At 43.5% G+C, this 23,002-nt stretch overlaps 1 protein-coding gene across 1 annotated transcript in view; it reads right to left on the bottom strand.

The window, feature by feature from the left end:
- CALCR (calcitonin receptor) overlaps positions 1–19,734 on the bottom strand; it is a 174,065-nt gene extending 154,331 nt beyond the window's left edge. The window contains exon 1 of the mRNA XM_072851497.1: positions 19,598–19,734. The gene's annotated coding sequence lies outside the window, so the exon portion shown is untranslated. The remainder of the gene's footprint in view (positions 1–19,597) is intronic.
- Positions 19,735–23,002: the final 3,268 nt, after the last annotated feature.

The raw sequence follows: 23,002 nt of genomic DNA, 5'->3' as shown, positions 1-23,002 counted from the left end.
AATACACTGAGGTGCTTCAAAAACTGTTCCTTTCTTCAAACAGGACCTCAGTTTGCCTAAATATGTGGGGTGTCAGTCCTACAGACCACTTATTAGCACAGCAATAAAGGGTACCTTTTATTGGAAAGAAAAGAAACTTCCCTACATGGCCCTCCTCAGGTACCTACCTGCTTGGCAGTGTTTGGTTCTGCACACCTCTCAGCTAAATCTAAGAGCAAGCTCCAACACACAAAGACTTGAAACATCCCTGGGGGTTCCTGTGTCAGCACAGCTCTCCATGCTTGCACATTAACCTGCGACAGATGCACTGACTAGGCTGCAGATTTGCTAAGCAATTGCCACAGAGCTTCAGTTATGATTACAGGCAGTCCTTGTTACCAGACACCTACTGCTTTAACATCAACAATGAAGATGAGTCATTAAAGCAACTTCGGATCATCACTGAGCAAGTGCTCAGACAAATATGTTTGTCCGCTGTGACGGTGTACTCTGTGACATCTAAGAGAGCGCTGCCCTGGGGTGTTCTTTCCATTACTCTCTCTCTTTCCTCAACGTCTATCTCAAATATTGAAACTCCACCCCTGCTGTAAGCTCAAAGGAAGAAGGAATTTTGCCCTTTCACTTTCCTCCAGCATCCTGCTTATTTTAGAAGACTTCATCAGTCTATCCCAGCCTGAGACTTTGTTTATTGGGGTCTTTCCTCTGACCCTAGTAATACAGCTCCTCTGAGCTTTTTCCAAAGAGCAGCAGAAGTTTTATAAATCAACCTGATTCATATGCTGCCACTTACACTCTGAAGGGTGGGTATGAAGCCATCATATGAATTTCAGTCTGGTACAACCTGGGAAAGTTATGGTTGTCAGCAGATAAACCAAGGTGGTCTGTCTGCAGACTCAGGAGCATGACTTTGCAGTTCACACCTGGGTAGAAGGTTATCCTTGTAATCCTCAGACACATTCATTTAATGGGGTACTGCTTTTCAACACTTCCACCAGGAAAAGTTTCCCCATAATCTTGCTGTAAAAGGGATTTTCCTAGCTCTGGATGTATTCTTTCACTTTAAATATTTACCGGGAATAAGCCACCATCTTTTTTTTATTTTTGTCTTTTGGGGGAGTTTTGTCTCCATAAAGACATTGTTTCAGGCATAGCAGACAAGGAAGGAAGAAGTTATAGAGATGGACTCTTTGACTGGTCTGTAGGTGAGAAGTGCAACACTGAGCAAGCACGTATAGAGAATATTTTAAAAGCTGTATGCCCCTTAAAACAACATCCTTGACACAATTTGGGATGAAATATACATTCAGAATAAATTTTCACTTAAATAACAGAAGGAATGAAAATAGGTCAGTATCTCAACCACATTTTTTTAAACTTAGCTTCTCAAGAGTGCCTGACAATATGATGCAACTTAACTGGATAATTGACTTGTTACAGTACTAGGACTTGGAGATATGATTTGATCCATTGCAGGTAAGCGAAGGCCTCTTTATCCTCACAGTAGTTCACAAACGTCAGAGCAGTCGATTGGAGAAAAATGTTTCAAAAAATCACGGTCTATGTTCCATTTGATGCAGATCTGTCAATCCTGTTCTGTGCAAAGAGGGCTTTAGAACTAGTGAGACTTGCTCAGCTACCAAGTATGTTTATTTCAGATCCTGTGTTACTAGACAGTGGCTGTGATTTTTTGGGTTGTTTCCAGCCACGATGAACTGGAGCAGAGTTCTGCCACTTTTCTCCTCCAAGGAAGGTGAACCTGCAGGCAGACCAGGAGGTGGCTGTTCAATTTGAAGAACAGATGTCCAGAAATGCTTGCTCACACAGAGCACAGACATCCCTGGCTGCTTAGAATCCTGATCCACTACACATTCCCAAACTCTTTAGCATATTTGTTTTCCACCTGCAGTCAGTCTGTGAATTATCTATGTGGTTTCAGACAGGGTACTGGTTTAACTGAATGGACAGCTGGTAGCTGATACTGATGTCCTGTGCCAAACACTAACAGCTTGAAGTACGTGCTTACTGAAACTACATCCAATGACATCATTCATACGTAGAATTATGTGCAAACACATAAGCAGAGATGGGTTTGTAGTAACACCCACTTCCCCAGCTATCATCAGGATTATTTCTTAGGAAGAGAAAAATGAACACATTTCAAAAATGAACAAGATGTAACAGAGGTAAATTAAATGCAGACAGTAAGATGTCACAACCTCTATTGTCAAGTGCTCAAATGTAAACTTGATGTCCTCATCATCACATTCCAAAAATGAGTCCTTAAGTTAGACCAGAGTCCTCAAGTTAGAAACCACCGAAGTGGTTTCAGGAGGTGCTGTGAAGCTGTAGCTTGTTGTAAACTCCCTCAGAAACGCGCTCTGAACCAGTGAGGGAAAACGCATTCTCCCTCTCTCTCTTCCATCTAGATTCCCAAACACAGCTTCTTTTGAAGCCTGAGGATTCCAAAATCGCGAGTTTTGCCTTAAAGCCCTCGCCAGTCCCGCATGTGCCGACCCTGCGCTGATCAGTTTCAAGCCCGCAGAGAAACGCTTCCAGGAAACGCCCGCGGCCCCTCGGCTCCGCGTGAGAAGGGCGCCACCTGCTGGGCACCCCGCAGCCGCCGGTCAAAGAGCGGGAGAGGTCAGCAAGCAGGCCGGGGACAACTGGGAAAGCCTGCTTTGCGGGAAGGCTCCCTAGAATGGGGGGAAAAATAGCTCTCTGTGTTCCTTAAGCCCAGGGTTTCCCAAAAGCCTGTGGTTTTCTTTCTTTTCCACCAGCCTGCTCGTGCATCCTTTTTTCTCTTGTAGTAGTAGCAGCAGCAACAGCCATGTTTCACGAGCATTTATTCTTTGTATTTTCCTCTTAACTCTTCCCCTTCTGGTGGCTATATTCCTGCTGAGAAGGTTGCGTCTTAACAACCTGTTCACCATTTTTTTCCATTCTCCTCCCTTAGGCTAACAGGCACTGTCCAGGTTTCCCATTGCAATTAAAAGATGCAATATATGTGCACACATGCAGAGATACATACAAGCAAACATGATGGAATTAATATCATGCTTTAGGGGAAAACCAAACCGTGCGTTAGGCTCTCCTTGGTATGTGGTCAAGAAGAAAAGCTAAAAATGAGGTTTCGGCTTTGAGTTTACATTTCCTGGTTTCAGGAGAGTAGCTCAGCCCTGTTACTCAATTGTTCCACCACTACATTCTGCTTCAACTACTGGGTTGCCTTTTTATTTAAAATATTGCTTTTAGTAGGAAACTGTCAGGCACATAGGGAACTACTTTTGTTATATCTACTGTCCCTTGCAACTGTGGAGTGCAAAATATCAGAAAAAACCTGCAGAATTGGTATGAGTTTATAAAGTCTCCAAGATGAAACATAAACCTTCAGAAAAGTGTGTAGTTCTTGTGCAGTTTGTTAGTCAGAGAACTAACGAAACAGAGGGCCACATTCTTATTTACCATTGGGACCAATTACACTATTCCAGAAGAGTTCAAAGACTTTGAAACAAACATGGATTACATTTATACCTACCATCTCTGGACTCCTTTTCACTAACAGATTAATGCAAAGGGACCTGAATTCTGTGCATTAGGTCCTATTCTCATTTTCACTATGGTCATTCTTCACTACATTGACAGTACAAAGAGGACTTCATATTAATCAACTGTTTTCAAGTAAGAATTAAGACTTTAATATAAGTGTGATGTACCGTGGGTCACAGGGTTGGTCTACATAGTTTTAAAATCAGTATCACTATGACTACTAAGGGTATCCTCTTTTTGGTAATTGGAAGAAGTATTTGGTGCAGTAACTGATGTGGTAACAGCACAGATATGCTTTTTATCCATCAGTATAGTTTCTTCCTCTCACTCACATCAGGATGAGCCTACTCACATTGTTCTACTGCCCACTGCATGGGAACTCTGCTGGGTTTTCCCATCCCACTTCTACTACCACAGCACAATAATTTCTGCTCAGCCAGAACCTGGTTGTCAGCGAGTCAAGCCCACTCTTTAAATCCATGCTCACAGGGCTTTCATGCCTGTGACTTTCAAAAGAAACAATTACATTTCAAAAATCTGAGAGCATGCCTGCACAGGGGAGGGACAAGCAGTCACATTTGTGCCAGGCTCGAGAGTGGGCAAACGTGCGCATGTCTGAGAGTGGAACTGAGGCAGCCTGAGGCAGCGAGCGGAGGGCGAGGATGCAGTCTTTTGTGTTCAATGCTACATTGGCCTGGCAACATCGCTTCTGGCCCTCGCCAGCACCAGAGCGAGCCGGCGTGGCTCAGAGCAGCCTCGCTGCAACAGGCACATCCCTGTCCCACATGTCTGCTGGCCAGAAAAAACTGAAAGGGTTGCTGGCATCTAGCTTCCCTGGATTACAGTTTCTCAGGCCACCACACACAGCCTCAGTGCTGGGAGCACCTGAGATCAGTCTCCTCATTAGACACCGAGGAGATTAATTTTGTGTCATGCATTTTTATTGTATTTTACCATTCTACTCCCAGGCATAAAAGGACAGATGCTCTGATTCCAGTCTGCATAACCACTGATTTAAAAGTTATGAATTTAGGCTAGTGATTTAAGTTGTTATGACTTGTTTATGGAAATGCCCATTACATACTGTTTCTGAATCCCTGAAAAAGAGAGTTCTGCCCAAGGGCAGCAGAAATTACGGGAAGAAAAATGCAAAAGAGAGAGGTTTATTATTATTAGCTAACCAGATTGGCTCCAAGCAGGATGGCAAAACAAGATCTCTAAGCAGATGGGATAGGGACCTTGTTTCAGAGTGACAGGAATTTGCATCACGCACACAGACTATGCTTTAAGAGTGTATCTCCTAGCTACAGAAAACCCTAATTCTACCTACCTACATGTGGTAGATAGATTTTCTTTTTCCTCCTCTTGGGAAAAGTTGCATGGCACAAGTTAGCTTGTACAGTACTTTGAGAAGTACCACATTCCCCCTGTCTGTGTGGCAGTGCTTCTTACTTGCTAGGTTTGCCTGAAGAGTTAAGTTCACTTAGGATGAGGATACTATGGAAAATAGTTTGGGAAATGCTGCTTTAATAAAGTTGTAAGAAAAATCTAAATCACCAACTTTTAAGAACACCAAAGCCACCTTCTCACTCTTTCCACCCTCATGCTTTGACCATACCCAGGGATTCCAGATTGTTGAAATGTCAAACAGAATTAAGGAGGAGGAAACTGCTCAGGAGTAACAGTGTACAAGTTAAACAAGAAGGAAGAAAGAGGAAAGAGTTTTCCATTAGATCTCTCTCTCAAACAAATGTGTGAATACCTGAAGTGGTTTCCTCACTCTCCAAAAGTCTATCCCTCTCTTTTTTTACTATTAACTGGGAGTTCTGTCATACATAACCATATTGCTCTGGGATTCAGCAGAATTTGAGGAAGTCAAAACAGGATTTCACCAGTATGATATTCCTCTCTTTATGTCACACACACATTACAACAGGTATGAAAACCTACAAGTAGAGGTATCTTAAGTATGATAAACAAGTATCTTTGCTATTTTACAGTATCCCATATTCTAACTACTTTAAATAGCAAATCACATCTTGTATTAGTTCCTGTCACAGAAAAATTCGCTCCTGACACGCTTCAGTCTCAATGACAGCATGGCAGTGCTTCCAGTTACAGGAGCTAACTCATGCCCTAGCACTACTTCATTTCTCTTGCAGTGTGTGCAATCTACTCTTAAAAAAAACACCTTAAAAGGAAGCAGAGGATGAAGAACAGAGGTGTACCTATTTTATCAGGCTAATGCTAATCATCTACAGAGAAAATGAGAGATCTTCATGGACTAGCATTCAACGTGAAAGCTAACAGACTGGCTGTCATACTGCCACCTTCTTTAAGATTGATGAGCTTTAACTATTCAGCGTCATTAAGACCACTTTAATATTAGCTCTCAATAGTATCCTAAGTATACCAGCGTTAGCTTTCTGAAATTTTTATTTGCAGCCTAAGGCTCTTAAATTTCTGCATTGTTTTCACTTTCTACCTTTGATTTTATTAATGGATGAAATCTTTAGCAAAAACTCTGTCTTCAATGATGTTAAAAGATCTTTTAAACAAAAACATACGGTACTTTCCTGTGCTTGTAAATCACTGGTGCCCTTATCTCATATAGAGTCTCTTGGAATTACATTAATAAAATTAAATTCATATAATAAAGTCAGATTATTAAAGACTGTCCAGATTATAATCTGGAGGTAACTCTGAAGCTAGAAACCACTTGGGTTACCTTTCTTTAGCCTTCTTGGGGATAGGTACCACAATTTTTAATTACTTGTCCTCACACTTCTTTTTCCATTGGAATCCTTCTTCACTGGGTTTCTAAGGACGAACAGTGCCCACTGAATGAAAAGTGATTCAATACTTTATTTTATCACTGTTATTTAGTGGATTTCATTTATTGCACATACATCAAACCTTGCATGGTACACAGATTTATTAATTTCTTTACATGGCTTTTTCGTTGATGCTCATCACTGCAGTATAAATGCTTCACTGACAACTAACTCACCTTCAAGCTATTGCTGTTTGGTGAGACATAGTATTATCGTGATTCCACAGATGAGGAGCCAATGCGTTTCCTTTTGAGAGCTTAGCATTTTTTTCCTTAAACAAAGAAAGACTTCTAAAACTCACTACCTGCTCTCAGTAACTCAGCATATTATACGTATGAAGGATGAAGAAGTAAGATCTAAGACATGGAAGGAATAATGTTTAGAAGACAGCTGACAGTGTATTGTTGTGTTTTCATAAATGTTGCCATGTACATCACTAGTGCAATGTCCCCAGCTCATGCAGCACATCCTGTAGCGGTATTTCCCCATGGAACGTCTCATTGTATTTCAAGGTAAACCATGTCCATATTTTCTAAAATTCTTGGGCCTTTCTTGGACCATACAATAGAATCTCTTCCTCCTTCAAGTTCTTACAGAGATGACATAATTTCTGCTATTTAGCAGGTAAGTTGCTACCCCTACTCTGAGTTTCAGTTCCTTTGGGTCCATTAGTGCTTTTCAGCCCTTCTTCCTTTCTCCCATGTTTGGGTATGCTTGGATGCTTCCTTTCCAGACCACAGTAACTCCCTGAATCATAGAAAAAACTGGGCTGGAATGGACCTCTGGAGATAACCTAGTAAAACCCCCTGCCCAAAACAGGGCCAACAGCAAAGTTAGATCTGGTTATTCAGAGTCATACCCAGGCTAGTTTTGAGATTCCCCAAGGATGGAAATTCCACAGCGTCTCTGGGCAATCTGTTCCAGTGCTCAACTGCTCTCATACATCTGCTCTCTAATGATTTGGATCTGACTGCGATTTAGAAATGTCTCCAGTACCATGTGATTAATACTATGAGGTTTTAGTGGCATTCACTCTGGTAAGAGGGTGAGATTTTCTGCTATTTCAAGACCTCTCTTCTTCAATGTATCTTGTGCAGACGATTTATCTGCAGGCATTTCTGAAATGCTGCCTTCTGGATAAAGTGTTGGAAGACATTAATTAGCTGCCCTCCTTGCCCTATCTGACTTTCCAGTACCAAATTGTGCACCTAACATAATGAATATGCTTGTTAAAGAGGGCTTGGAAGCGATGTCATTTAGCATGAGTGGGTTGTTTTGTTCCTGTATCACTGTGTGATTGTTCTTGTGTTGATTTGTTCCCGATTCATTGCCTTAAAGATCTTTAATATCTATGCATACATGGAATACCCTACCATTTTTCTTCTCTACTGCCATCATCAAGTGCACCCTCTCCCATGGCATCTTCACTTTTCTAATTAATGTCTCTATTGCCAAGGGGCTCAAAGTGGAAATAATAGTTATCACGGTGCAGTATGCATTTCTGGTACTGCCTTATAGCTAGATTTTGCAGCAAGCAGTTGACATCCTCTGTCTTCAAACACACACAGAAACTTAGTATTACACAGGCCTGCCAGGCTACACCCTTTTCCAGTTTTCACTGCTCTTAATGTATTTATCAAATTTAATGAATAGCTAAACTTTAGATCCAAAATTGATTCTGCAGGAGTGTCTATTAGAGAGATATCTGGATGCTTACTTGTATCCTTGGACTTTTATCTACATAGAACAAATGTTCGCGTATCCTACTAGCCTTGTTTTGTGCCACAGGTTCAATTTTCCCTGTAGTCAGTCCCAAAAATTGTACCCCAATACTGATGCTAATTTTTATGGCTATTTCTTCTTAATTTATTTTAAAAGTTCCATGTCTCACCACTATAAATCTCCTTTTTTTAACAGCAACATTGCTGCTGGCTGCTTTCCCTAGAGACATTCTTCAGCTGCACACATTGAAGGCTTTGATCTCCTCAGTTTGCTTTGCAGTATTTAACATACATCTTCTCAAACACCTGCTTTTCATTTTTCATTGCTGATACTTCCACACTCACTGGCAACTTGCTGGGTTTGTGCCTCTGCAGTATGCTTCTCTTCTAATCTGAACTCTGGTTGATGTTCTCTCTGGGACAGTGCCTACGAGTGACTTCTGACCTCCCACATTTTATCATCTGCATGTCATCACCAGTACTGAGGTGTCCTCTCATCTGCTCTGTATCTCTTACGCTCTAGCCATTCTAGTGGTATTTTAGGATGTTCAAGTGTCCTCCATTAACATACATACTTTTATCTCTTTTTTACCTCATCCTATTAGAAGTTTCCAGAACCCCACTCTCCTCTACAAAAACAGTCTTTGTAATCAGTTACAGCTGGCTGATTCACTCACACCAAAGGACTCAGTAGGTCCTCAACTTTCCTAAGATTTCTTCCCTGAACAGAGAACTCCTCTCTCTGAAACCATATATTTCAAATCACTCCAATTCTCCATCCACATTTCTTCCGTTCGCTTCAGAAGTCTTCCCTTATAGACATCTATAAATGTTCTCATCTGTCTGTACAAAAGAATATGAGAAACAGAGAATCCTTCTTCTTTGCCTGCCTTCCAGCAAAAAACTGATTTCATCAGCTAAACCTGTGCATTAGCCTTCTGTGCATTAGCCTGTGCATAAGCCTGTGCATAAGCCTTCTGGAAGATCAGGAGGTGTATGCTTCTTGCCTTTCTCTGTATGAGGAACATCAAGTTTTCTCCGGATTCTGTCTGTGTCTTCACCATACCCTCTGAAGCTCACCACAATACACCCATGAAGAACAAACACCATTGCCTTAAGATCAGTACACCAGTGTTTTAACTATGCATGGTGAAAATGGCTCATGAAAGGGACTAGAACCTTTAAAGTCCACTGCAAAAGTCTACATCAGCAGGGCTGAATTGGTCACAGCAGTGGCAGATTGACATCCTGTAGGTTTAAGTCCTGAAAGAAAATAAAACATCACCAGAAATCTTCACAGATATCTGCTGACAGCAGAAGACTGGTGAGACTCCGGAACACCATGTATGACTGGCACATTGTCAAGGGTATTGCCTCTCTCACCTTGAGCTCCTCCATTATGAACTTTCTTCTGTTCCACTCCTGTCTCCTCCCAGACATTAGCTGCTGCTTCTCACCTATTTCCACTCTCCATTCTTTCAGTACCATTCACAATTCCCAGTCAGACCTTGCTCCTTCCAAGCTTTCTGCCACAGCAGTACCAATCTCCTTCCCTGGCCTTCAGTTTCTCCCCTTCTTAACTATCTTGCTTTCCTGGCTTCATGACTCCAGTATATTTAGTGGGGAAGAGAGGGGAGGGAATTCTGTCTCTTCCAATGCATCTTCCTCCTATCGCTCTGGTGTCCTGCCAGCTCCCACCCCTCCTAGCACCTAAATGCCTCCTCCTGGGAATGTCAGTGGTTTTCAGACATCAGTTAGTCCCTCAGCATCTAACTTGTCAAACAAGCTTGTCCTTCTCAAATGCTTCCTGCCTCTAACTCCACTGGCCCTCAGTACTAACTCCTAATCGCAGTTTCAGTATCCTTCTTCCATGTCTGAAACCATTCCCATTTTCCCACACTCCACACTATTTATACCTCTTCCCACTCCTCCTTTGTGCTTTAGTCTTGTTCGCTCTGCTCGCAGTTAGGCAGCATAAACTGCCTTACACTACCTCAAAACTGATTGCAGACCAAAGTTCTAGGAAGATGAGGGCTGTACATGTGTGGGTGTGTTCTTACACAAACGGTAGAAGGTTCAGTCCTGACTCAGAAACCATCTACTGCCAAGTCCATTTTCCACTGCATGGTAGCACAAGAACTTCTCAGAGTAAAAGAGCAACCAGAACTTGCAGATATAAGCAAAACAATATATCCTGTACTAGAGGAGATTTTCAGAGATGATGCCAATTATCTGGCTAAGATTTTCCAAATAAATTCAACACACTGAAGATTGACACAGTTAACTTTTCCTTTTTTATAGTATGTACTGTGAATAGGGCTGTATTCTCTCCCAGTATGTCCTCCAGGCTGTTGCATCCTTGTCCTACCAAACCATGCCCATTGCAGAGTACAAGACGCTTATATTATGGTGCATTTGTTTGAATTAAAACAGTATTTTACTATAAATAAAATACTTTTATACATAATTGAAATTCCGCTCACCTGAAAAAGTATTTTTATAATGATTGTAAAAAATCTAGTTTTCATTTAAAAATTCCTGCAATTCATTAATATGTTTCTTTTTTCATTGAAAAAATGGAACATTTTCAACAGTAAAATTAGTTCTGAAATACATTTTATAAAATACTACACTGAAGGAACTGGCATAACTAACTACCTTTAAATGTTATACCCATGTGATTTCTCCATGTGGAACTACATATGAGTTGAAAACCGTACTTCATCACTTCAAGAAACCTCTTATCAAACATATTCTTTGATGTGGTATGTGGCAGGGCTGTAACGTATCTGATGACCTGCATTATAGTAAATAATACACTGACCATATGTTGCAAGTTATTTACATAAGTAAAGAAATTACAGGCTTTGATACTAATAAAACATTGTCCCAATATTTTGGTAGGGTATGAAGATACCTTCAGTTAATAGTCGAGGTTCCACAGGACCGTTTCTGTGTACAGTGTACACATACCTCCTTCTGGCTTAACCGTACTAATTTCTCATGCTCCATAGGCCATTAAGCCCCACTTCTTTTCCTCTTATTAAAGGGGAGGCTGCTACATTTTTCACCATGGCCTAGTTTAAATACAAAGATTTCTGTCATTTCTATCACTGCGCAGAGAACTCAAATAGTTACAGCAATGACAAAATGCTGGAGTGGGCTTGGATTTTTAGTTTGCATGTGGATCTCAGACGTGAATTATTTTGGATGGTAGGTGAAAGAGAAGAAGTGATAGCTATACAGTCACTACCTACAGGTTTTTCCAGTGATGACCCCCGATTACATTAGGCATTTCATGGGATGAACACATTTCCTTCAAAACACTGCAGGTCTGATTGCCAATAAAGTCAGCAGGCATTTAAACACTTATAAACCCAAACATACACGTTTTCTTTTCGGTGCTGAAATTACTCCAGTCTTTAGGAAGCATATACGATCAAACACCATGAGACAATAAAAACAAAAAATACAATAAAAAACAGCAGAGTAGAAAATACTGGGTCTGCTTTATCTGTGAGAACATATGGTAACAATTATTATTATTTATTACTTGATCCTGCTTCAACCCAAAATGTAGTTGGCAACATTTGAACACAGAGGAAAATATTGTATTGTAATGCAAACAGCTCAAGGGCCTAAATGAGTCAAGCCCTTGAGCAGCCTGTAGTAGGGGAAGTGGCCCTCAGAAAATTAAAGGAAGTCTCCTCGCACCCAATTTGTTCCCCATCACTGAGTCTTTCTCAAGACCAGGGCTTAAAGGATTTGCTAAACTCCAAGCACTACAACTCCACAGGGTCAGGAGCACATGATCAGCTGTCTATGGGTTACTCTTTCAGTTTCTCAAGGATGTTCGTTTAAGAAGCAAAAGCAAAAGCCTGAAGCAAAGCCAAAGACCTACCAGAGATGCTCTAAACTGGTCAGACTGAACTACCCTTTGAATCAGCCTCACACTAATCTTGTTTGCCATTTTCCTTTGTTAGAAATAGAGTTCCTGGAAGGGTTGCAATACAAAACACTAAGATTCAATAATCCGCTCAAACACCTGTATAAGCGACTAAACCAGTACCAGTGATCTGTCTTACCGATGCATTGCATATGCAAAATTAAATCTTGGAGCGCAAATGAAATTTCCCCGGCTACAACATATGTAAATGGAAGACAGCACTGTCTATTAGTTAATTAGGCATTTTGTAAGGTAACTTTCCAGAAGGTCATCTCTACCACCATATGCACAGGTGCACATATCACTCAAAGCATCTCTTTCTTCTGAGTTCTGCCTTTTCTACAAAAGACTTCCTTCTCTAAATTTTTTGTTATTTGATGTAATTTCTGCATCCCATATCCTGCAGTCTTCATAGTGTTTTCACCCCAGCAGCAACAGCACAGCTGAGGGTAACAGCAGCGAACCTACCCTTTCACCTTCCGTATTGTTTAGAGAGTAGGGAATTGGAGACAAAAGAAAATAAGGATCCCATTAGGAGCTGGACTGACTGGTGAGAACAGAAGTAGTTCTTATCAGGAGAGATCCAACTTTTAGTCACATGAGGAAACTCAGCAGTCTTAGATACCTTTCTCTACCAAAGCCAAGAAAAAATTAAGACGTTTCTCTAAGCAATTAAAGGTGTAAGCATCCTGTCTCTCCTGTCCAATATTTAAGGCTGGAGGAGATTGCACACAGCATGTTTAAGAGCATGAAATGCTCACACCCACAGGGTGTTTCAGGCTGCTAGTATAATTTGTAGAGGGACTATCATGACAATTTAAAGATCATCAAGTATCTTTTGTTGTTCATTGTACTCCAATGGATGAGAGATGAGAGCTCATAACATATAAATAGCTGTAACTTCATGGGACAGCATTCATTCCTCTTCTGTAAGGAGTCATACTTGTCCATCCAAAGATGCCTACCACCTGCTTGTTAGCTGACATACAGCGAATTACACCATCATGTTTCAACGATGAAAAGGGAGCGCAACGTAAGAGAAGGGCCTAGGCATGAAGCAGCTGCACAGCTACAGGTAACTAAGAATACAGAATACAGGCTACAGACTAAGGCTACAGGTAACTAAGAATACATGAATGGAGACAAACATCAGGAAAGAAAGCTGGAGCAAATCACATGGTGATAGCTCTGCACAAAAGAATGTAGCTTGGGAAACAGAAAGTGAGACACAAACAGATTCTGTACTGAAGGCAGCGTGGAGCATCACCAGCTTGGTACTGCATCATAACAGGGGTAAATTTAAAAGGGAAAATCACTTGTTGGGGTCACGTTACTTCTTCACAGATCACTTAAATCAAGACAGCTTGATTTGCTACAGATAACTGCTCTGGCACACACAGCCTGCAGGGAAGATCCAGATACAAACAATATCAATGAAACACAACTGCAGAGCTACCTGTGATTTTTCGAAGCAGTTAACACTCATTACTGATATCAGATGGAGGGAAATCAAAACTAAACGAAATGGAGTCATCCATCTGCATACATCACAGCTGAAATGCTACAGTCACATGAGCTTTCTCGTGCTAGAGCACACCTCAGTGCTGCCTGAGAGAAACAGAAGTGGCTAATTCACTCTCTGAATTTATTCAGTCTTTGATTACCTTTCTCACTCTTCCATCAAGCTCTAAACAGTGCCATGGATTACAGCATTTTTTGTTATGCAAGCACTGAAAAAGAAGCAAATATTTCACCATAAAAAAAACACATGCAGAAAATTCAGTTGACCTTTGAAGGGCTACTGTGCCAAATGTGGAGTCTCATTCCAATCACTAATAAAAAAGTAAAAAAGAAGTTTAGTTTCTTTTTCTTTTACAAGTATATCTCAGCACAATCTTAACTATGGAGCTTTGACATCTTTGTAATAGCAACACTGTGTTTTCAGAAGCATTTCACATTATTTAAAAGAGATATTTTTAATTGTCAGCTTAGTTCTGAGAAGACAACTCTGAAGACAAGACACAATTCATCTTCACTCAAGCAACCTCCAAATATGTCTGTGAACTCCCTTGGCATTGCCTGCAGAAGTGTCCAATTTCTAGGACAAAACAATAGAATAAAAATCTGCTTTTCTAATTGTGGAGGGGTAGTTCAGCACTTTGTAGCACATCCAGGAAGAGAAAGGCATTTCAAACACCTGCTTTTGAATAACAGCAATTTTCTAACCTAAGCTTTAGCCCGTGCTAATGATGACATCACAAACTAAAGTTAACAAGTCAAAGCCACCAAGCTTACATCATATCTTTCTACTCCTTTAGAGTACATACCGCTAGAGCTACAATGAATAAACTATAGTGAAACCAGAGATTGAAAAATACTGCAAAAGTTATCAAATGTATTATTCATCTAACTCTTGGTAATAGTTAAAAATATTCATCAAAAGCCACAGTGATATGGTTCTTATACACACTGCTGGATATGACCAAGCAGGAAATTATTTGCTGAACAGTGTCATATGAAATTGCGACACTGAAATGTGACACGGGAAACTGAAGTGCACGCTTATTTCCAAAAACACTACTAAACACGTGGTGTGAACACCCAATTCTGCCAAATCTGTGCCAGGTCTTTTATTAAGTATAACTGAAGTGAATGACAAAAAAGGCAAGGTCCAGAAGCTTATTTTAAAATAGATGCCATTCTGTGCCACCTTTAGTGAACCACACGGGATTACTGTGGAAAAAAAAAAAGGAGTAATGCAATCATGTCGAGGTGCAGTGATGCACTTGCATGAACTGCATTTTTCAGTTTGTTTTGTGTCTGGTATGTTTAGGTAAGAACACCAGAACTGCACCATCAGTCCACCTCCTCCTGGACTCAGGAGAGCTCCTCCCTACAGGTTCCCTGGGTCTCTGGTGCACAGGTTAAGCTGATCCTTGCAGTAACCCACCTTTCAGGACTACAGTGCTTCAGCATGCAACGTGCTAAAAGCATTACTAGTTTGCCTGTCCACCATATGATCCTAATTCAGAAGGCATTTTGGGAACCATGGAAAAATCCATAGCAGCATAGCTCTGATGTGCTTTATATCTACTCTCATACCCAGTGCTATTTCCCATAAACTGTGTTCAATGACTCCACTTTCTCCTTATGGCTGAATGCCAAAACTTCTTGTTCTTCCTTGGTTTAACGTTTAGTCTCTGCATACATCTGTACAAGGCAGCACAGGCAGTCAAATGGAGCTCACTACCAGAGGGTAACTACCTCCCCACCCTGGAGACCCATATCCTTAACAAAGGGCCACCTCAAAAGCATGGAGCCAACTGAATGGCTCACAGGCTCACTGGTGAGGCAAAACCATGTCCTTGGTTTGTTCAGTGGATCACCTGAAGTAAGACTCCTCCAACATCTGTGGGTACCATCTTGATTAAAAAGGTGTCCAGCTGAAACGTGCCCATAAATACAACCTTTAACATGAGGCATGGATTTTCCAGTTGTAACTTTTGGGTGAATACCAAGCCCAGCATTGTTAGCAGTGCTAGCTATTGACTGAGATGTGGCCAATATCTCTGTCATCATCACCTTGTATTAGCTAGATCTCCATATGAACAATTCAGTGTGTCTCTCCGTTTCATAGGCAAAATCAGTTCAAATTTTATCCAACATGAAGGACAGTTTTAGAAACAGTCTTGCATACAGATTCTCTGTTCTTTCCATTTGCCAAATCCCACCATCAAAAGCTATGCATGGAAGCGTAACTGTAACAAAAACAACAAAAAGCTTCAGCACAAAGTATCTAGGGTATATGCGTTATTCACCTTCAAGCAAAACTCTCTTTTAAAATTAATGGTGCTATTTAGCCGCGTGATCTTTCACAGTTGCTTCTCCTGCTTCAGAAGAATGAGAATTACCTTTTAGGAAATTTACATCTAGGCTTTCTCTGCTTCAGAGCCGCTTGTTACAGCATCTGTATTGTAGCAACTCCTCATACAAAACACCACCTCTGTAACGCAGTACCATGCAGAGATCCCAGGGCTCATCCTGAAGCAGCCTTTTCAGGTACCCGAAGCTGCTCTGTCACGTAGGCATGGCAGCCATCCAGAGACCAGCACTTTGCTTCTCAGGACTGGGTGTGGGGGAATCAAAAAGATTCACCCATCTCGCAGCCCACCGAGTGGGACGAGACACTGGGCCACGGGGCACGTCCTGCCGCTGGCACTTGCGTTGCACTCGTGTACCAGAGGCTTCTAGCAGCCAGACCCACTCCTTCCTAAGTAGGGAGGTGACTAAAAGCAATGTCAAATGGAAAGTGGGTGTAAGACCAAAAAACAGCACAGAACAAACAACATGTAATTATGTGCTGTTCTTTGGCATGCTAGTAAACATTGCGGTTAATACTGAAGTAAACAAGATCAGAGGGAAATAACATACAACCTTAAGGCACTGGCCATTCATTTCTGGGCACCTTTATCAAAGAATCAATTAACATTCAATCCTGTTAAAAGATGCTTGGTGTACCCTTGTTAAGTATGGAGTACTCATGTTTCAGACCTAGATCATCTCTTGGCCTCCTACATGGCCTTCAGCAAGATGTCTCAGTCTCTCTTGACTATTCACATGGCAAATTTTTCAAGAGAGTGACTTTTATTCTGTGCCTGTAGTCCTAGGCAGGGACCTGACTGGATGCCACTCTACCACAAACAGCAGTCGAAAGTGCTCAGCACATAACAGGATCGCCCCTGAAAGGCGCAGGTATGATCTGTGCTAGCATTAATATGAGTTTCAATATTGACTTCAATGGCAACAGTTAGGACCCAAATATCAATTATCAGAAATAAAACAAAACTGAGCTTACCAGCTTACTAATATGTAGAACCAATGGGCATTTTCAGAACTGAATTTCATGGTACTTGCTAGCACAACTTTCAGTCAAGTGTAGCTCAATTATTTAGTTGCTCATTTTCCCCCAAAACAGTATTTGCATGCATAATTTTTAAAATAAATATAGAAGAGTCTTTTTCCTATATAATGATTTTCATGAACTCTAAGTCATGATATGTTCTTTATTCTTCCATTTTCACTTATACAAAATTAGTGGAAATTATTGGCAGTTATGTTGGTCATGCTAATATTCCTATATAACAGGACTTGCAAGTGCCCATTTAGCTTCTTACAGGTCCATAGATACAGATTTAAAATTAACGTATAATACTAACTGGCTAGATTTTAAGCATTGTTCCATTCTTCTTTGATCCGGAAGAGAGCTGGAAGAAGAACAATTCAGCAAACACTCTGTAGAACATTGTTTTCATCTTTAATGAAAATTTTCAGCTTTTTCAGATGGTTTTCAAAACCATTCTGCTGTAGACATGAAGAAAAAGAAGTTTGCTAAACTAGGTTCAGTCAGTTTATTGAGCTAATCCTTGTGAATATATTATTCAGTAATATTTCAACAAGGTTTTTAGGAAAGATGCTTCTGTTCCTTCATCTCCCTTAAAGCTTATGAGCTGCAGAGAACTAAACTGTAACATAGCTCAACTGTTTGCTGACATTTTTATAGTAAGTCAAATGTTTAGCAGTTTATTTGTGAACTTCTTTGCCACAAGCAACATAAACTGATAATATTCCCTCCCATACTGGCCGAATACCTCTGTTAAAATATGGTACATATGCAAACTGCAATTTAACTTGTTTATGATCCATTCTGATGAAACTTCCCATAAAAATCAGAATGTAAGACAAATCTGAACTGCCTACTCCTCTTGAAAGCACAATACAGTTTATTATATAGAGAGTTTATTTAAAATATTAAGACCTGTGTGGCTCTTACCCATGATTCTAAAGCAGTGCTATGGAGAGTTATTAGAAGCGCCATCACTAGCCAAATTTAAACATTGACACTTGAATTTCTACCCAAAGTCAGCTGGCACTCACTATAAATAATAATGAAGATCTATGGTGAAGCCCACTCTTTGGAGGGGTTAATTGGGATTTTGCCATTGATCTTAACAGGGCCAACATTTACTCAAGATTTATAAAGTCAGCATACTTTACTACATGCCAGCAGATACTGAAACACAATGTTTCAGTTCATTCAGAATAATTTCATGTCAACCAGCATATGACAGCTATAGTAAGCACCAGACAGGTAACTTAGCAAAGGTTACCTACTGGTAAAGGTTGTCAGATGTCTGAAGAAATTAAAAGGAAATATTAGCATTCATGTATTTAATTTACCTACTTGACAATTACACTTAGGATTCTGAGTGGTGAATTACATTCCCTCTTCAGCTCGACACCACCTGCAGTTTGGGCTGTTGGTGGCAGAGAAAAGTTACCCTGGTCAGCCCTGATACGTTCAGCCCTAGAGCAGTGTAGGGACCCGACCAAACACAAGGGTTCCCCACCTGAGTACCACCCTGAGAACACTGGAGAGGAAAAGAAGCAGAAGCAAGAGCTTTATTTGATTCAGTGCCTACAAAAAGACAAAGGCATTTTAATGTGATGGCTTGATTAATTCATTCTAAACTCCCTTTAGCCAGACTACTTAATTCTATTGTAACAGGGAAAGAAATCCTGGGAAGAATATCACACGCTGTATTACTGTTAAGAAGTTCAAGTGGTAGCCAGTGTATATAAAAGCATGGCAGGAAAGCATGTTAGATATTGACGATATTGATTTCAAGAGGTCTTGGGATACACATCTTTCTATTTACTCTTTTTATGAATGATTTTTTTGTTCATCACTTCAGTTACAACTGACATTCTGTAACTAAAATAAAACAGAAGTTTTTCTCTTTTCTTTACAAATTGTCAACTACGTTAACCTTGTCAAAAAGCCCGCAAGAAAGAAATCAATATAGCAATTTAAAGACAAAATTGGCAGGCATTTATATTGTACTTGGACACATCTAGTAAATAGCCTCATACATCAGTCTGCCATCATCAATGGCAATATTCTGAAACCTACTAATGTTTTTACATTTGCAAAGTCAAATGACAAAGAAAGTACAAATATCGGTCCAGCAGATGAAAAATAACACGGAAATAATATCTGACATGAATGAGAAGCACGGACTAGTGACTCAGGTGTTATTTAAACGCCCCGTACTGCCAGGATACAGAACGGCTACTCTATCACCTACCCCGTATGAGCAGCGACCTGTTCGCCAGTGCAAAAGCCGCAGTGGAAACTCCGGGATTCACCGCTCCCCGTCACCCCCGCGCAGCCCCCGCGCCGGGCGGGCCGCTCCCGCGGAGCCCCGCGGAGGCTGCGGTCACCCCCGCGCCCCGACCGACGCCGTGCAGCGCCGCCGGCGCCCGCCCGCACCCCCGCGCCCCCTCCTCCGGGGTGGCACCGCACACGCCGCTGCTGCGGGTCAGAGCTCCCAGACCGCCTCCCTCTTTTTTCCCCTCTTTTCCCCCTATTTTTGGCCGCAATGTCAGCCAGGATCTGCCCCCCGGGCAGCCCCCTCCCCGCTGCTCGCTGGACCCCCCGCGGTTCTCCCTCCCGGGAGGGAAGGGCAGGCGGCGAAGTTGCCGGGACTTACGGTGGCAGCGCTCCCGGCGCTGGCGCGGCACCTCTCCCGGCCTCCTGTCACCTCGGGCCACCTCCGCGGCGGTTCGGCGCCCGCACCGGCGCAGCCCGGACGGCCCTTCACTCCTCGGAGGGGCGCATGGCGCCGTCCGCTCCCCGACACCCGCCCGGTGGGTCCCCGCGTCCCGGAGGGGGCGGGCGGGCCGAGCACTTCAGCCGGCGCACGGACAGGCACTGGCCAGGGCCGAGCCCCTCCGGCGGGGCTGTGCCTCGGGAAGCATCTGCCTCCTCTCGCCCGTCTCGCCCGCGACGCGCCCACCCCCCGCTCCCCCCCGGGCGCCGGCGGGGCTTCGCGCCGACGTCGGTGCGGGGCGGACGGAGAGCGCCCGGCGGCCGCGGCAGCGCCTCCCCCGCGCCCGCCTCCCCGCGCCTCCCGGCCGCCTGCTGCCGGCGGGGCGGCCGCGCAGGAGCCGGCGCTGCGCTGGCGGGCGGGGCGGGGGCGGCGAGGCGCTCCCGCCGCACCGCCTGGGGCGGGGGGGGGGCGCGCTGCGCTGAGGGGAGGCGACGCCCGCCCCGTGGGCCAGGGGCGCGTCCCCCGGCTCGGCCCCGCGGAGGAGGCGCGGGCGGCAGCCCGGCTGCCGGCGGCCCGAAGCCCTTCCTCCCAGCTGCCCCGCCCGTGCGGGGCTGGGGGTCCCCGGAGAGCTGCCGGCCGGGCCTGCGGCTGGGCCCTGCTCGCCATGAGGGTGCGTCACCCCGAGGCGCCCCGCTCCCCTCAGCGCCGGCTCCTCGGAGGAGCGCGGGCCCTCCGCGCCCAGGGGCCCGGCCGGAGCCCTCACCACCCTCCTCCTCCTCTCGGAGAAGTTCCTCTGACCCGAGCCAGCGTTTCGGTCCCATTGCGGGCACCTTTCGGAAGAGGAAGGCCGGGGCAATGGAGGGCGCTGAGGGCGAGACCCCGCTGCTCGAGCACCAGGGCGGGAGGGGCGCTGCCCCGGCCGTGGGGGCGGCAGCGGAGCCCGGGCTGCCGGGGGGCCCTGCCCACCCCGGGGACGCAGCCCCGCGTCCTCCTGTCCGCCCCGTCTCCTCCGCTGCTCTTCCAGCTTGCGTGAACCGTTTACCTACCGTCCACCGAGCCGCGGAGGACCAACAAGGGGTGGCGGCGGCATTCACCAGACGGCAAAGTCATCTAAATTCCCGTTTCTGCTCCAGAAGTTATGTAAGCGCCTTAAACGAAAGCGGAGGCCGAGAAGACCCTGTTTTGAGCCCCTCCAGTCTCCTCAGAAGAGCAGCCCCCTGCTACACGGGCATCCAGAGGCAATTGAGCCAACACCCCCCCACGTTGCGGGAGAGCGTCGAGTGATTGTGCATGAAGTATTGCAGGGGAGGACTTCTTCTCTGCTGTGGCTGCTCCAAGCTGCCCAATATTTAAATATGCGGAGAGCCACAGTAAGGCTGTGAGAGTGAGCGAATGCACGGTGATTCACCTCTGCACTCCTGCCAAACGTGGCAGTGCGGACAGCAGGTAGTAAGGTGTCTTCCCAGCAGATGGAGTCAGGAGGCAAACAAACTTGCTAACAAGGTACCACCACCCGGCTAAGAATGGCTTGCTTCTTTCGGCACTGCGCGAAGGAAGTTTCTGCCATCAAATAAAAGGAACTTTGATACCGGCTTTTAAGTCGTCTGGCTTACTTCTGAATGGAAAGTTAGCTCCTATTGACGTGGTCCTCAAGTGCTTTTCTTCCACTTACAGACTACAGTCAGATTTTACAGCTTGCCCTTCTCGTAGAAACCTGCATGCAAACCCAGCCGACTGCCTTTCTGCCCGCTTCCACATAGCTCGGGCCATGCTGAGCAGGGAGGCAGGGAGGGAGAGGAGCAAGGGAGCTTAGGGCTGAGAAGGAGGCGCTGGGCTGGGCGCATACCAATTTCCAAGAAAAAGGAACCTCTTGACACTTTTTCCAGCAGCTGTTTAAAAGGGTGCCTCTAGATAGTACCATCAAATAAATTTGTCCTCCTTAGGCTATATTGGGGGGCGGGGGGGGCAGGGAGCAGGGGGAAACTTACAATAAAAGATGAGACACTGAAGGAATACTGATGTAAATCGTCATCCCTTTAAGATTTAAACTGTCACTGTAGGTTTCACCCTTTACTCTTGTAGAGACAGCAAGGAGAATCAGTGGGAGCTGCTTTTATGAGCTCTCATAATGCCACAATTATTTCACTGTTCACAGGTTTCTCTGGCAGGAACAGCAAAGTTAGGGGAGGTTTTCATTAGCTGCACTAGGTCTGGAGCCACAGAGCAGCACCCCTACGGACCAGCCACAGTCCTGTCCCTCTCATACTCCAGCTGCCCTTAGGTGGGCTCGGATGAGTCATGGATCTAAGTACTTGAGATGTTTGTGGACAAGGAACTGCTGAGAAGCAAAACTCTAAGCTGAACCCTAGGGAAAGCAGGAGAATCCCCTTTCCTGTCATTGCAGCAATAAGTTCAAAGAGGAAAAATAGAAAACTTTTTTCATATCTAATAGCCTGGAATATTTTCTTTTCCAGAGGTTTTTTTTTTGGGGGGGTGAGTGTGTGGGTCACCAAATAAGTACAGATTGCTTTAAAAGGTACAGAAAGCAGCTGAACTATGTGAAAGCAGGTGATGGTCTGTTTAGCAGTGTCTTCTTCCTTAGTCCACCCGTTTGGGGGTTTTGTGTGTTGTCTGGCTAATACTGTTCATTCTATGATTGGAAAGCATCACATTCTCAATGACTGTTTTTATACTTATTTCAAAACAGATTTTATGTTCCTCTGCTTTCTTACTGAGTAGTGTTCATCTGCTGAAGTATAAATCTGTCATCCCATAATCTGGAAATAGCTTTTCTAAGGTTTGGGTGGTTTTTTTTATAAACTCCCATTTTGTTAACCATTACCTTGCACACAGAAGCAACACTTTCTGATTTGTTCTGCTGTAAGCAATTCCATTGTGCCCCATGGGGCTGCAAGCATGAGTAGTTACTATTTGGCATGAGTGTGAAATACGGATCAGGCCCATAAATAACCACTGGAAAATTATTATTAACTGTACCTTGATGGTTTTATTTCTGTTTGTGCTCAGGAGTCATTACAACACTGATTTCTGCACAAAAGAGGTGACTGAGCTACTGTTTTATGTTGTAAGACTATAGCATTGCTTAATACATGAAAAGTTAAGAAAGTCAAAACCTGGTTCCAAGATTTCAGTGATTTCATTCCATTATGAAGGAAAACATTTTTCCATATAGTATGGAAAGTTGTGCATTTCTGTAGTTTGTCTCGTTTACACCATCTTTTTTTTCCTAAATATATTTTGTCTACCTTTAATGGTACTACAAGTAAGGATGCCACTTGTGAAACAGGCGCTGACCTAATTTTGTTTCTCCGGTCCAGAATTTGA

The sequence above is a fragment of the Ciconia boyciana genome, chromosome 2 (genome assembly GCF_034638445.1).
Source record: "Ciconia boyciana chromosome 2, ASM3463844v1, whole genome shotgun sequence".
NCBI lineage: Eukaryota > Metazoa > Chordata > Aves > Ciconiiformes > Ciconiidae > Ciconia > Ciconia boyciana.
The sequence above is the reverse complement of the archived record's forward strand: the minus strand, read 5'-3'. Positions and strand labels throughout refer to the sequence as shown.